This window comes from Neoarius graeffei, chromosome 7 (assembly GCF_027579695.1).
Source record: "Neoarius graeffei isolate fNeoGra1 chromosome 7, fNeoGra1.pri, whole genome shotgun sequence".
Lineage (NCBI taxonomy): Eukaryota > Metazoa > Chordata > Actinopteri > Siluriformes > Ariidae > Neoarius > Neoarius graeffei.
The window spans coordinates 66085753-66099041 of record NC_083575.1 but is presented as its reverse complement, the minus strand read 5'-3'; the positions used below and the strand labels follow the sequence as shown (position 1 = coordinate 66099041).

General features: G+C 42.3%; 1 protein-coding gene across 1 annotated transcript in view; it reads left to right on the top strand.

Moving 5' to 3' along the window:
• Positions 1-2013: 2013 nt before the first annotated feature.
• The window catches only part of nanp (N-acetylneuraminic acid phosphatase), a 63119-nt gene continuing 51843 nt past the window's right edge, over positions 2014-13289 (top strand). The window contains exon 1 of the mRNA XM_060926257.1: positions 2014-2033. The gene's annotated coding sequence lies outside the window, so the exon portion shown is untranslated. The remainder of the gene's footprint in view (positions 2034-13289) is intronic.

Below are 13289 nucleotides of genomic sequence, written 5' to 3'. Positions count from 1 at the left end.
TGTGCCATGGGCTCACCGGTGTCCCCTACTGTGGTCAATCTATACATGGAGGAAGTGGAACATAAAGCTTTGACCACTTTTTCAGGAGTTGCTCCCAGCCACTGGTTCAGATATGTGGATGACACCTGGGTTAAAATCAAAACCCATGAGGTGGAAGCCTTCTCTAAGCACATCAATGCAGTGGATATCAACATCAATTTCACTCAGGAGGACGTCAGTGGGAATAATCTAGCCTTCTTGGATTGTGATGTACAAATTAGACAAGACAGAAGCCTTAGCATCAAGGTCTACCGGAAACCCACACACACAGACCAGTACCTACTCTTCGACTCACACCACCCACTGGAACACAAATTGGGGGTCATTAGGACCTTGCAACACAGGGCTCAGAACATTCCTACAATGGTAGAGGGAAAAGAGAAGGCGCAGAATCACATCAAGAAAGCACTTCAGAACTGCGGGTATCCCAACTGGGCTTTTTTCAAGAGCAGAAAAAGGAACATAACGGACAAGGAGGATAACAGGAACAAACGCAAGAATATTGTCATTCCCTACATTTCAGGTCTATCTGAGAAACTCAGGAGGCTCTTCTACAAACACAACATTCCAGTACATTTCAGACCCAATAACACCCTGAAGCAGAAACTGGTCCACCCTAAGGACAGAATAGCCAGACACAAACAGGACAACATAGTGTATGCAATTTAGTGCAGTGAGGAATGCATACACTCGTATATTGGGGAAACAAAATAACCGCTTCACAGGCGCATGGCTCAACACAGGAGATCCAGTTCCTTAGGCCAGGACTCTGCTGTCTATCTTCATCTTAACAACAAAGGACACTCATTTCAGGATTGCAACATATGCATTTTAGCCAGAGAGGATCGTTGGTATGAGCGAGGAGTTAAAGAAGCCATTTTTGTCAACCTGGAACGGCCATCACTGAACAGAGGTGGTGGTCTAAGACATCATTTATCAGCCACCTACAATGCAGTCCTTGGCACACTTCCCAGACAACTGAATGCACACCAAAACCCAGCTGTTTTCAGTGACTCACAGGAGGACAGAGAGAACCAACAATCCATTGATCTACGACTCTCTAGGCCATTCACACCCAGCCCCCAGTGACCCACACCAACAGGATGACTCAACGACACCTTAGGATTGCTTTTCATCCATGAGAGGATAAATACCTGATACTCCCTATTAGGCTACATCCACACGACAACGGCAACGAGATCTCATCTCATCTCATTATCTCTAGCCGCTTTATCCTTCTACAGGGTCGCAGGCAAGATGTTATTTAAAAATATATCGCGTCCAAATGGGCAAAGATCAGTAAAATATCAGGTCCATATGGCAACGCAACGCTTGCTGAAAACGATGCAATACACATGCCACACCTCTAGGGGCGCTGTAAGACGGTCCCTTCGGAGACACCAGAACAATAGAAGAAGTAAGGACGCATGCGCATAAACTATTATGCGCGAGACTTCATATTAGCCACAAAGTCAGGAAAATCTGTTTGTAAAATTACATTATAATGACCAAATACAATGAAAAGTATTTTTCCAGTCTCACCTGTGAAAGGTAATCCCATGTGATCTCGTTTGGACGGCAAACCTGTTGGTACAGTTAAACGCAGCTAATCTTTATTCTCCGCTTTGACATCTCCAATATGGCGGCGAGGATGACGTATGATTCTATGCGGAAGGCGGCGTCTTTAATGGTCCGGAATAAATTGAATACTACACGTTGATGGATTAATTTGTTGTTTCTCACCTGTGAAAGGTAATCCCATGTGATCTCGTTTGGACGGTAAACCTGTTGGTACAGTTAAAGGCAGCACATGAATCTTTATTCTCCGCTTTGACCTATCCAATATGGCGGCGAGGATGACTTATGATTTTACGCGGAAGGCAGCGTCTTTAATGGTCCGGAATGAATTGAATGTTACACGTTGATGGATTAATTTGCTCCTCTACGCCCTTTTTGAGGAATGTATTGTCGGACTTAAATCAACATCTGAAGAGGTGAGATCGCTCCTTTTTTTCCCTATTTTTGCTGGCAGGATTGACTCTGCCCTAAGGGCAGAGTCTCTCTCTCTCTCTCTCTCTCTCTCTCTCTCTCTCTCTCACTTTGCACCATTACACAATAAATATTCACAGTGAAAATATTTTGTAAGCGCGTTTCATGAACCAAGTTATAGGATTTGTTGACAACTTGCATCACATCTCAATGAGAAGATCATTGGCACTACTGGTGTTAAGAATCAGACCATTTCATAAATGAATATTTTGCTGTAGAGCTGCAGTGTTTGTACAATTGTATGTTTTTGCTTCACTATTACTGTCACTATTCTGCTTCTTGCATTACTACTGTGAACTAACACTGAACATAATAATAATAATAATAATATCCAAGCTCGTGTTTTACTCTCACTAGTGCTCTGTAAGGCTTTTTCCTGGTGATATTCGTTACACTTCTACCCGGCGTGAAGCACTCACAGTCATGTGGTTGTGACGTCATCGTAAACAAATCCGTTCTACTCATCCAGACGACTTCGCAACGGCAACGTTGCCAGATCTTTCCACTCTGGAACCCGTTCTCAAAAAGATTGCGTTTTGGGCACCCAAAACGCCGGTGCCGTGTGGACGCCAGGCCTAAATGATAAGCAATTGTATCAGAGTCACCTGAATCCGTTGCCGTGTGGACAGGGCCTTAGTCAGACAGCACTGAAGAAGCCTTTCGGATGAGAGGTGAAACGTCTTCAAGAATCTTCAAGCAACCCCACTGAAAAACCTTTTATAGACAGGCCCACAAAGTATCATAAGCAGAGTTTAGCTTGATGTGTGGTACAACAGAAAAGCATACGCCTTATCATTGGGAGGTCATGAGTTTGAATCCCTACAGTGCCACAGCTGTCTGTGGCTGGAAGTTCAAGAGAGTGAAATTGGGCATATTCTGTGGGTAGGTATAGGAGGAATGGCATACTATCTGCCCCCTCCCAATCACAGTAACACTAGCCAATTGTGGGTGTCTGTGTCCTCATTTGTGGGAAGCGCCTGGCCTAAAGGTTACAAAAGCAGGTTTGGGACCAAAAGGTCACTGATTCAGTTCCCTGGAACAGCAGGAAAATGTATGGATGGGGGTAGTGTACATTAGAGTACTTCCCCTCCCTCTACAGCTCGAATGTACATGTGATGAATAAAGGCTTAAAGTTCCAAAATTTGTGCAAAAGAGGACAAATACACTGCCCTGCAACACAGCAAGAGCAGCAGTTCAAAAAGATGTTGGCTAGCTTTGTGTCTGTGAAAGAAATGAGAGCGACCTAACACTGCAGCCCCTATATGTTTACTTTTATTTATTCTGGACAGTTTGGTTTCACGGCGGCACAGTGGTGTAGTGGTTAGCGCTGTCGCCTCACAGCAAGAAGGTCCAGGTTTGAGCCCTGTGGCCGGCGAAGGCCTTTCTGTGTGGAGTTTGCATGTTCTCCCCGTGTCCGCGTGGGTTTCCTCCGGGTGCTCCGGTTTCCCCCACAGTCCAAAGACATGCAGCTTAGGTTAACTGGTGACTCTAATGGCCCTTTTCCACTACCCTTTTTCAGCTCACTTCAGCCCGACACGGCTCGCGTTTCGACTACCTCAGAGCAGCACGACTCAGCTTGCTTCAGCCCTGCTTAGCACCCAAAACTCGCACGGTTTTGGAGTATGGCTGAAGCGAGCCAAACCGAGCCGAGTGGGGCTAGGGGCGTGAGGAGACACTCCCCTGTGCACTGATTGGTGAAGAGGAGTGTCCTCACACTCCCACACACGCCCTGCGAACACACTGGGATATGTAAACACCGTAAACCCGGAAGAAGAAGAATTACAAATTACGAGAATTATGAAGCCTTATGCGCCTCGCCTCATCTATACGCTCTTGCCAGTATCTGTTGGCGTTGTCAGTGACAACAAGCCACAGCACCAAGACCAGCAACACTAACGACTCCATGTCCTCCATGTTTATTGTTTACTATCCGGGTCGTGAGACTACCGCTTAAAAGGTCACTGATGTCACTGTTTGCGCCGCCTAACGACATCACGTGACGTCCACCCACTTTCGCTAACTCCACCCAATGTGTCCACCCACTTCCAGCCAGCACAGTTCAGCGTGGTTGTAGTCGAAATGCAACTCCAACAGCCCCACTCAGCTCGACTCAGCCCAACTCAGCCACGTTGGTAGTGGAAAAGCGGCACATATTGACCGTAGGTGTGAATGTGAGTGTGAATGGTTGTCTGTGTCTATGTGTCAGCCCTGTGATGACCTGGCGATTTGTCCAGGGTGTACCCCGCCTTTCACCCGTAGTCAGCTGGGATAGGCTCCAGCTTGCCTGCGACCCTGTAGAACAGGATAAAGTGGCTACAGATAATGAGATGAGATGAGTTTGGTTTCACCTTTACTTTGGGCCTCGAGGGTAAAACTTCTCATATGGTAGTATACAGGGAGAGGAAATAAGTATTCAGACACACTTGTTTTTGTTATTTAATATATGTCCAATAGATATTACATTACATTACTGGTATTTAGCATACCCAGAGCAGCCTGGAGAGCAGTTGGGGGGTAGGTGCCTTGCTCAAGGGCACTTTAGCCATTCCTGCTGGTCCAGGGAATGGAACTGGTGATCTTTTGCTCCCAAAGCTGCTTCTCTAACCATTAGGCTTCCCCATGTATATGTAGCCAGGCCATGGATATGGCTACTGAATAGACTTGCTAAGTGTCTTTGCTAAGAAAGCAGACCATGACTAAGGCTGTGACATGTGCAGGTCTTTGTGTAGATAAATACTAGTTACCATAGCACAAATCTGGCACATACATGTCAGTCATGAGATAATGCAGAGATGAGAAAGAACCCTTTGTCTTCCAGAAAAGAGTTGTGAGGGGTTTTTTTTCTTCACAGCTATTTATAATGCTAATTCAACTTTTAAAGGTATCTCTCGAGTCTGAAGTGATCAAGAAGGTCACATAGATTGACTGACATTTCCTTTGTTCTTTTTATTTTACTGCCACGTCCCATTGTGGCTGCACAGTGTTTTCTTAATTTCATATGATATATTATTAGCTTTTCTGTTATGGCACAAATAAAAGTAACCCTCCTAGAGTGTCATGTTGGATGAACAATATGACAAATCTTTCTGTAATTATCAGCTGCCTAATGTGAGTGGTGACAGATCTGCATGGTGGCATGTAAGATCTTCCAATTTAGAGTGTTGTGATGAATCTGGCACTTTTGCTGGGACATAGTGATGAACTTTTGTTTTGCTTTTGTTTACATGTTAACATGCCAAATGCACTTAGGTCTACATTTATCCTTCCGGACTTCCTTTGTCACTTATCACACTTTCTTTGGTGTTTCAGACCAGCTCTACAGGGGCACATGAGTTTCCCCACTAGTTTAAGCATCTGAGTTATTTCAGTTCATAAGCCTACTTGAGTTCTCCCTGATTTACATCAGGGACATAAGCAAATAGAAATACATTATTCTGAATCAATACATTGTGTTTTAAACAGATACTAATAGGAGGCACACTTCCTTTTTTATGAGGCTCCCAGAAAGGCTCCCAGTGCATCTGGTTGAGACAAGAGGTGGGTAGTAACACATTTTGTGTACTCTGTTACATAACTTTTTCCAATAAATTGTATTGATAGGAGTAGTCTTAATGCATAATACTTTTACGATTTAAAAAATGTCCTTATACTCAGTTACATTAGACTACACACTTCTTGCTACTTTTAGTTATCTTAATTCAATTATCTTTATTCACATGTGCACAGCTTCTATATCGATTGCTTTGACACATGGAGTTTGAACACAGATGGACAAATATAAATAAAGACCAGGGCTGTGTTAAGAGGTTAAGAAGTGTTCTGACTTTGCTATTGGTTTTTTAAACAGGTGCACTTTATTTCCGCTATTTTAGTTCATTCAACACACACACACAGACACACACAGCTGCCATTCATCTCTCTCTCTCTCTCTCTCTCTCTCTCTCTCTCTCTCTCCCTCCCACAGCGCATATCTGTCTCCTTTTTATCCTGGAAGATTTATGAAACTAACCTGCAGCAAAATTCAAAATTGCCTTAAATTATGTTATTTGGTAAGTATTCTATCTATCGACTTGTCCAGGGTGTACCCCGCCTTTCGCCCGTAGTCAGCTGGGATAGGCTCCAGCTTGCCTGCGACCCTGTAGAAGGATAAAGCGGCTAGAGATAATGAGATGAGATGAGATTCTATCTATCTATCTATCTATCTATCTATCTATCTATCTATCTATCTATCTATCTATCTATCTATCTATCATTAGGAGTAAAACCTGAATAAGCAGATTTTATGTTCTGTTTCTTAGACAAACACTTTAAATTTTTATTTTGGGCATAACTGATGTTCTGAAACATTTGAATGTAATGCATAATAGAAGTAATAATTCATCATATGACATTACTCACGGCGGCACAGTGGTGTAGCGGTTAGCACTGTCGCCTCACAGCAAGAAGGTCCTGGGTTCAAGCCCAGCAGCCAGCAAAGGCCTTTCTGTGCGGAGTTTGCATGTTCTCCCTGTGTCTGCGTGGGTTTCCTCCGGGTGCTCCGGTTTCCCCCACAGTCTAAAGACATGCAGGTTAGGTTAATTGGTGGCTCTAAATTGACCGTAGGTGTGAATGAGAGTGTGAATGGTTGTTTGTCTCTGTGTGTCAGCCCTGTGATGGCCTGGCGACTTGTCCAGGGTGTACCCCGCCTTTCACCCATAGTCAGCTGGGATAGGCTCCAGCTTGCCTGCGACCCTGTAGAACAGGATAAACGGCTACAGATAATGGATGGATGGACATTACTCACTACTTCAGTAGTCATTTTACAAGATTCTTTTTTACTCATACTTAAGTCGTTATTTTGATGAGTACTCTTACTTCTACTTTAGTCATTATTATTATATGGTAATGCAGTACAGTATGTTATAAAGTAACAATGCTTTTACTTGAGTACAGTTTTTGCTGACTCTGCCCACCCCTGGTTGAGACTAAAAATTGTGCATCGAACAAAAATACCATGCAAGCAGTAAGTTTTGCTTTCCTGCAGATATAGAGAGCAGTTAGATATGAAGCTTTGCAAGATACAAAAAGACCACACTGATTTACATGTACATGCAGTGCTCTGCAATGGATTTACAGTGTTTATTCATTCATCTTTGTTTCAATTGGGCTACAAGTTTGTTTATATTTTTGGAAATATGAACAAATAAATTAGTTAGAATGTATCGCAGGGAGGTACAAACAAAAATTATAACTGCATGTGCAGGATTTTAAAAAATAGTCCCGTGCACCTCTGTAGTGAAACTCAAATGATTTTGCTGAGGTTTTGGAGCTTAGGAGTCAGAATTCAGAATTCATTCTAACTTTCTACTGCTGTTTGTTAGTTACTTGCGAAAATCAGAGATTTTTGCAAGTATGTTGATCTGTCCATTTGTTTGTTGGTGCTCTAGTGTTGTCATTTCTTGACCAATCTTCACCAAAATGCACAGGACAACTCACTAGGGTCACACAAAGACATCATTAGTTTTTGGTGGGTCAAGGTCAAAGTCACCAAGGTCAAATCTTGTAAAAACACCTAATCGGCCATAACTTCCGTTTCTTTGTGATTTTCGCAAGTATCATGCTCTGTACGACTTTTCATTTGTTTGTTTGTTTTTCTAGCATGTTCTCATCTTCCAAGGGCATAATGGTAGGGTCCATATTTACCTCAAAAAATGAAAAGTATGAAAATGGTTTAGGCCACACACACATCAAATTTAAATCCAAATCCAGCTTGATTGTAATTATCCAATCAACCAATCAAGTGGCAGTAGCACAATGTACAAAATCTTGCAGACCCAAGTCAACAGCTTCAGGTAGTTTTCACATCAAACATCAGAACTGGGAAAAATGTGATCTTAGTGACATTGACCATGGCCTTGTTGGTTCTACACAGGTTAAGTGTTTCACAAACTGCTGTTTAAAATTGATTTTTGATGCACAACGTGGAGTTTATACAGAATGTGGAATATATATATATATATATATATATATATATATATATATATATATATATATAAACCCGATTCCAAAAAAGTTGGGACAAAGAACAAATTGTAAATAAAAACAGAATGCAATGATGTGGAAGTTTCAAAATTCCATATTTTATTCAGAATAGAACATAGATGACATATCAAATGTTTAAACTGAGAAAATGTATCATTTAAAGAGAAAAATGAGGTGATTTTAAATTTCATGACAACAACACATCTCAAAAAAGTTGGGACAAGGCCATGTTTCCCACTGTGAGACATCCCCTTTTCTCTTTACAACAGTCTGTAAACGTCTGGGGACTGAGCCCATGTTTACATTAGACCGTATCAGCGGATCATCAGATTAACGTTTTTAAAACGATTAGTGTGCACACAGCAATACCAATACACGGATACGCTCGGCTCCGCAGGCATCCTGCGCTCCAAATCACTCCGCCCTGAACAGCGAGTGCCCTCTAGAGGGTGCGCACTCCGGCCCTGCGCAGCTCACAGAGCACGCGAGTGAAGTGAACAAGCTGTGATTCGGGACTGAGCCGCTGTGTGTGAGATCCCAGCGCATATCACTTACCACTTGCAAGTGGAAGGATGGCAAGCCTAAAGACAATCATAACTACACAATGGGCAGTATTTGCATCAGTATTTGCAGTATTTTCATACTTTTATACTCTTTAATGAAAGGTGATACAAGGCGGAAGTCCGCGCCGTTTTTCAGCAGTCGCGTCACATGACCAATGCCAGCGAATCAGGAAGGTGGATGTCACAGTGACGTTGTCCAATGAGACGCCAGCTAGAGCTCAGCACAGCGTATCTGCGTATTCTGAACGTTTACACAGCACCGGAGCTGACACGATCTGGATTGAATACGTGGACGCTGGCGGATTCCCGTTTCCCGGCGTTTCCAGGCGGTTTAATGTAAACGGACAGTGCATCCGCGAAGAAAACGAGACAGATACGGTCTAATGTAAACGTAGCCTGAGGAGACAAGTTGCTCAAGTTTAGGGATAGGAATGTTAACCCATTCTTGTCTAATGTAGGATTCTAGTTGCTCAACTGTCTTAGGTCTTTTTTGTCGTATCTTCCGTTTTATGATGCGCCAAATATTTTCTATGGGTGAAAGATCTGGACTGCAGCTGGCCAGTTCAGTACCCGGACCCTTCTTCTACACAGCCATGATGCTGTAATTGATGCAGTATGTGGTTTGGCATTGTCATGTTGGAAAATGCAAGGTCTTCCCTGAAAGAGACGTCGTCTGGATGGGAGCATATGTTGCTCTAGAACCTGGATATACCTTTCAGCATTGATGGTGTCTTTCCAGATGTGTAAGCTGCCCATGCCACATGCACTAATGCAACCCCATACCATCAGAGATGCAGGCTTCTGAACTGAGCGCTGATAACAACTTGGGTCGTCCTTCGCCTCTTTAGTCCGAATGACACGGCGTCCCTGATTTCCATAAAGAACTTCAAATTTTGATTCGTCTGACCACAGAACAGTTTTCCACTTTGCCACAGTTCATTTTAAATGAGCCTTGGCCCAGAGAAGACATCTGCGCTTCTGGATCATGTTTAGATACGGCTTCTTCTTTGAACTATAGAGTTTTAGCTGGCAACGGCGGATGGCATGGTGAATTGTGTTCAGATAATGTTCTCTGGAAATATTCCTGAGCCCATTTTGTGATTTCCAATACAGAAGCATGCCTGTATGTGATGCAGTGCTGTCTAAGGGCCCGAAGATCACGGGCACCCAGTATGGTTTTCCGGCCTTGACCCTTACGCACAAAGATTCTTCCAGATTCTCTGAATCTTTTGATGATATTAAGCACTGTAGATGATGATATGTTCAAACTCTTTGCAATTTTACACTGTCAAACTCCTTTCTGATATTGCTCCACTATTTGTCGGCGCAGAATTAGGGGGATTGGTGATCCTCTTCCCATCTTTACTTCTGAGAGCCGCTGCCACTCCAAGATGCTCTTTTTATACCCAGTCATGTTAATGACCTATTGCCAACTGACCTAATGAGTTGCAATTTGGTCCTCCAGCTGTTCCTTTTTTGTACCTTTAACTTTTCCAGCCTCTTATTGCCCCTGTCCCAACTTTTTTGAGATGTGTTGCTGTCATGAAATTTCAAATGAGCCAATATTTGGCATGAAATTTCAAAATGTCTCACTTTCGACATTTGATATGTTGTCTATGTTCTATTGTGAATACAATATCAGTTCTTGAGATTTGTAAATTATTGCATTCCATTTTTATTTACAATTTGTACTTTGTCCCAACTTTTTTGGAATCGGGGTTGTGTGTGTGTGTGTGTGTGTATATATATATATATATATATATATATATATATATATATATATATATATATATATATGTGTGTGTGTGTGTGTGTGTATATATATGTATATATGTATATATATGTATATATATGTATATGTATATATATGTGTATATATATGGGTGATTCTTAGACTACGGGCACTTTTATGTCCTTTGATCATATTTTATGAAAGAAAGAAAAAAAGGGAAATTTCACACCTTTATAGTTATCTTTACAATGAGAGTGTTTTAAGAAATTTGTACTGGTAGTGTATGATGACTTTTTCACCTTTTTCAACATCATTATATATGCAAATGTTGCTGTTTTGTGGTTGTCCCACACCCAGACTTTTGATCTTCAATGATAAAAATTAATTGTAAAAAAAATTTTTTTCTAATGTTTTAAAATGTCACTGAATAAAGTATCAGTAAAATAATCAAAACATAATTGGGGTATTCGAGGTCATTCAACTGTTTATGTGGGTTTTTTTTAACCAAATGTAGTTGTCCCACACTATTGCTGCAATTTCCACCACAACACTGTAATGTCCCTTTAAAAGGTTTGTATGAAAGATTGTTTGGGTAGTTTCTGTGGAGATGAACAGTGACACCAGAGAACATGTCTGATATGGAGGGAATTTTGACTTCATCCATCAACTTTTGAAGAAAAGCCAAGGTAAATATAGCTTGAAATGAAAATATTTTTATTGCATGTAATTTCCAAACATGCCGTAAAGTCAACTGAGTTTGTAAATAAGTTGTTTTTTTAACGCACATAGATGTATTTTGCGTGCACAAAATGCTAGATACCACTTCTTAGCTAATATAAGATGTTAGCGTAGATTTTTCCTCAAAAAACTGTAGGATTGTAATTTCCACCACCGTAATTTCCACCACATTGCATTCTTGGGTGGAAATTACAATGGTGTGGTGGAAATTACATTTATGCATGCAGGCGAAATTCTTATGGCCCTTTTCCACTACCCTTTTTCAGCTCACTTCAGCTCGCTTCAGCTCACTTCAGCCCGACACGGCTCGCGTTTCGACTACCTCAGAGCAGCACGACTCAGCTCGCTTCAGCCCTGCTTAGCATCCAAAACTCGCACGGTTTTGGAGTGGGGCTGAAGCGAGCCAAACCGAGCCGAGTGGGGCTAGGGGCGTGAGCAGACACTCCCCTGTGCACTGATTGGTGAGGAGGAGTGTCCTCACATGCCCACACACGCCCCGCGAGCACGCTGGGATCTGTAAACCCGGAAGAAGAAGAATTACAAATTACGAGAATTTCTGAAGCCATATTATGCGCCTTGCCTCATCTATACGCTCTTGCCAGTATCTGTTGGCGTTGTCGGTGACAACAAGCCACAGCACCAAGACCAGCAACACTAATGACTCCATGTCCTCCATGTTTATTGTTTACTATCCGGGTCGTGAGACTACCGCTTAAAAGCTCACTGATGTCACTGTTTGCGCCGCCTAACGACATCGCGTGACGTCCACCCACTTTCGCTAACTCCACCCAATGTGTCCACCCACTTCCAGCCAGCACGGTTCAGCGCGGTTGTAGTCGAAATGCAACTCCAACAGCCCCACTCAGCTCGACTCAGCCCGACTCAGCACGGCACGGCTCAGCCCAACTCAGCCGCGTTGGTAGTGGAAAAGCGGCATAAGATCCCCATACACTGCCTTTGCTCTCTCACACACTCATCTCATGCTCTCCCCACACATTCAGCCTATGCACACATTTCGCACACTCAGTCTACTCTCCCCCATCACATCCTGTCCATGCTCTCCCACATCCACATCACTGAATGCTCTCTCACACCACAGACACGCATAAACCCCAACTACCTCATGCCCCTTCACATTGCCCCACTCATAGCTCACTTCTCACTGACACACACAAAGTTCATGGTGCCCATCGCATCCAGTATAGTCCATGTTGTCCCACACACTCCATCTCCCTTTCACAGAGAGCCCATGTCCAGGCCAACCACCACGGCAGTGTACCCTCACTCACACACACACACACGCGCTCCTCGCTTAGCTCAGAAAACTGTGAGTAATCAGAATGTTTCAATATCTCATCCAAATGTCTTCAGGTTTACTTGATTGCAAGTTCACATGATGGCTGTGTTGTGACGTTTTCTTTCTTTATTGTGAATACTGTTCCCAGCCCAATGACTTGTGTTCTCATTGTGACAACTCCAACCGCCGCCTTATTTTGTTTGTTTGTTTGTTTTGTTTTGTTTGTTTGTTTGTTTGTTTGTTTGTTTGTTTGTTTGTTTGTTTGTTTGTTTTTAGTGTTCCTGATTAACCATTCACATGCCAACAATGGTCATGCTCTCTTGGCCAACAATGGTCATGCTCTCAGGACAAACCTCCCTCTCTCTGTGTTCAGAATACTTTTCATGATACTGTCAAGACTACTGTTTGTGAACGGTTTCAAAATACTGTTCATGTTGTATGCAATATATGATATGAAATGTATATGAAGTTGTCTTTTTAAAAAGAAAGGTTCAAACATACTAAATGAATTTGTTGAATGGAATTGGGTGCTTCATAAAGTTTTAAAATAAAAGTTTAGTTTTTCTATGGGGTCCATTTATTGTAATTTCCACAACAAAAAGTAATTTCCACTACGCCTAGTAATTTCCACCACCCCATTTCTTTTTAAACAAATAGTTACAAAACTCTAATCACTCATTAAAAACATCTGCATAATTTATGAGGTAATGTTCCACTTCAAGTAAAAACACAAGTAGTTACTCCTTGAAGTGTATCTAACCATTCCAGTGTTATATCTCAGGTTGTGGTGGATGTAAGATTCGTGTTTGGTCCTCATCACAATTAATTTTCCTAATCCATAAATTCATGG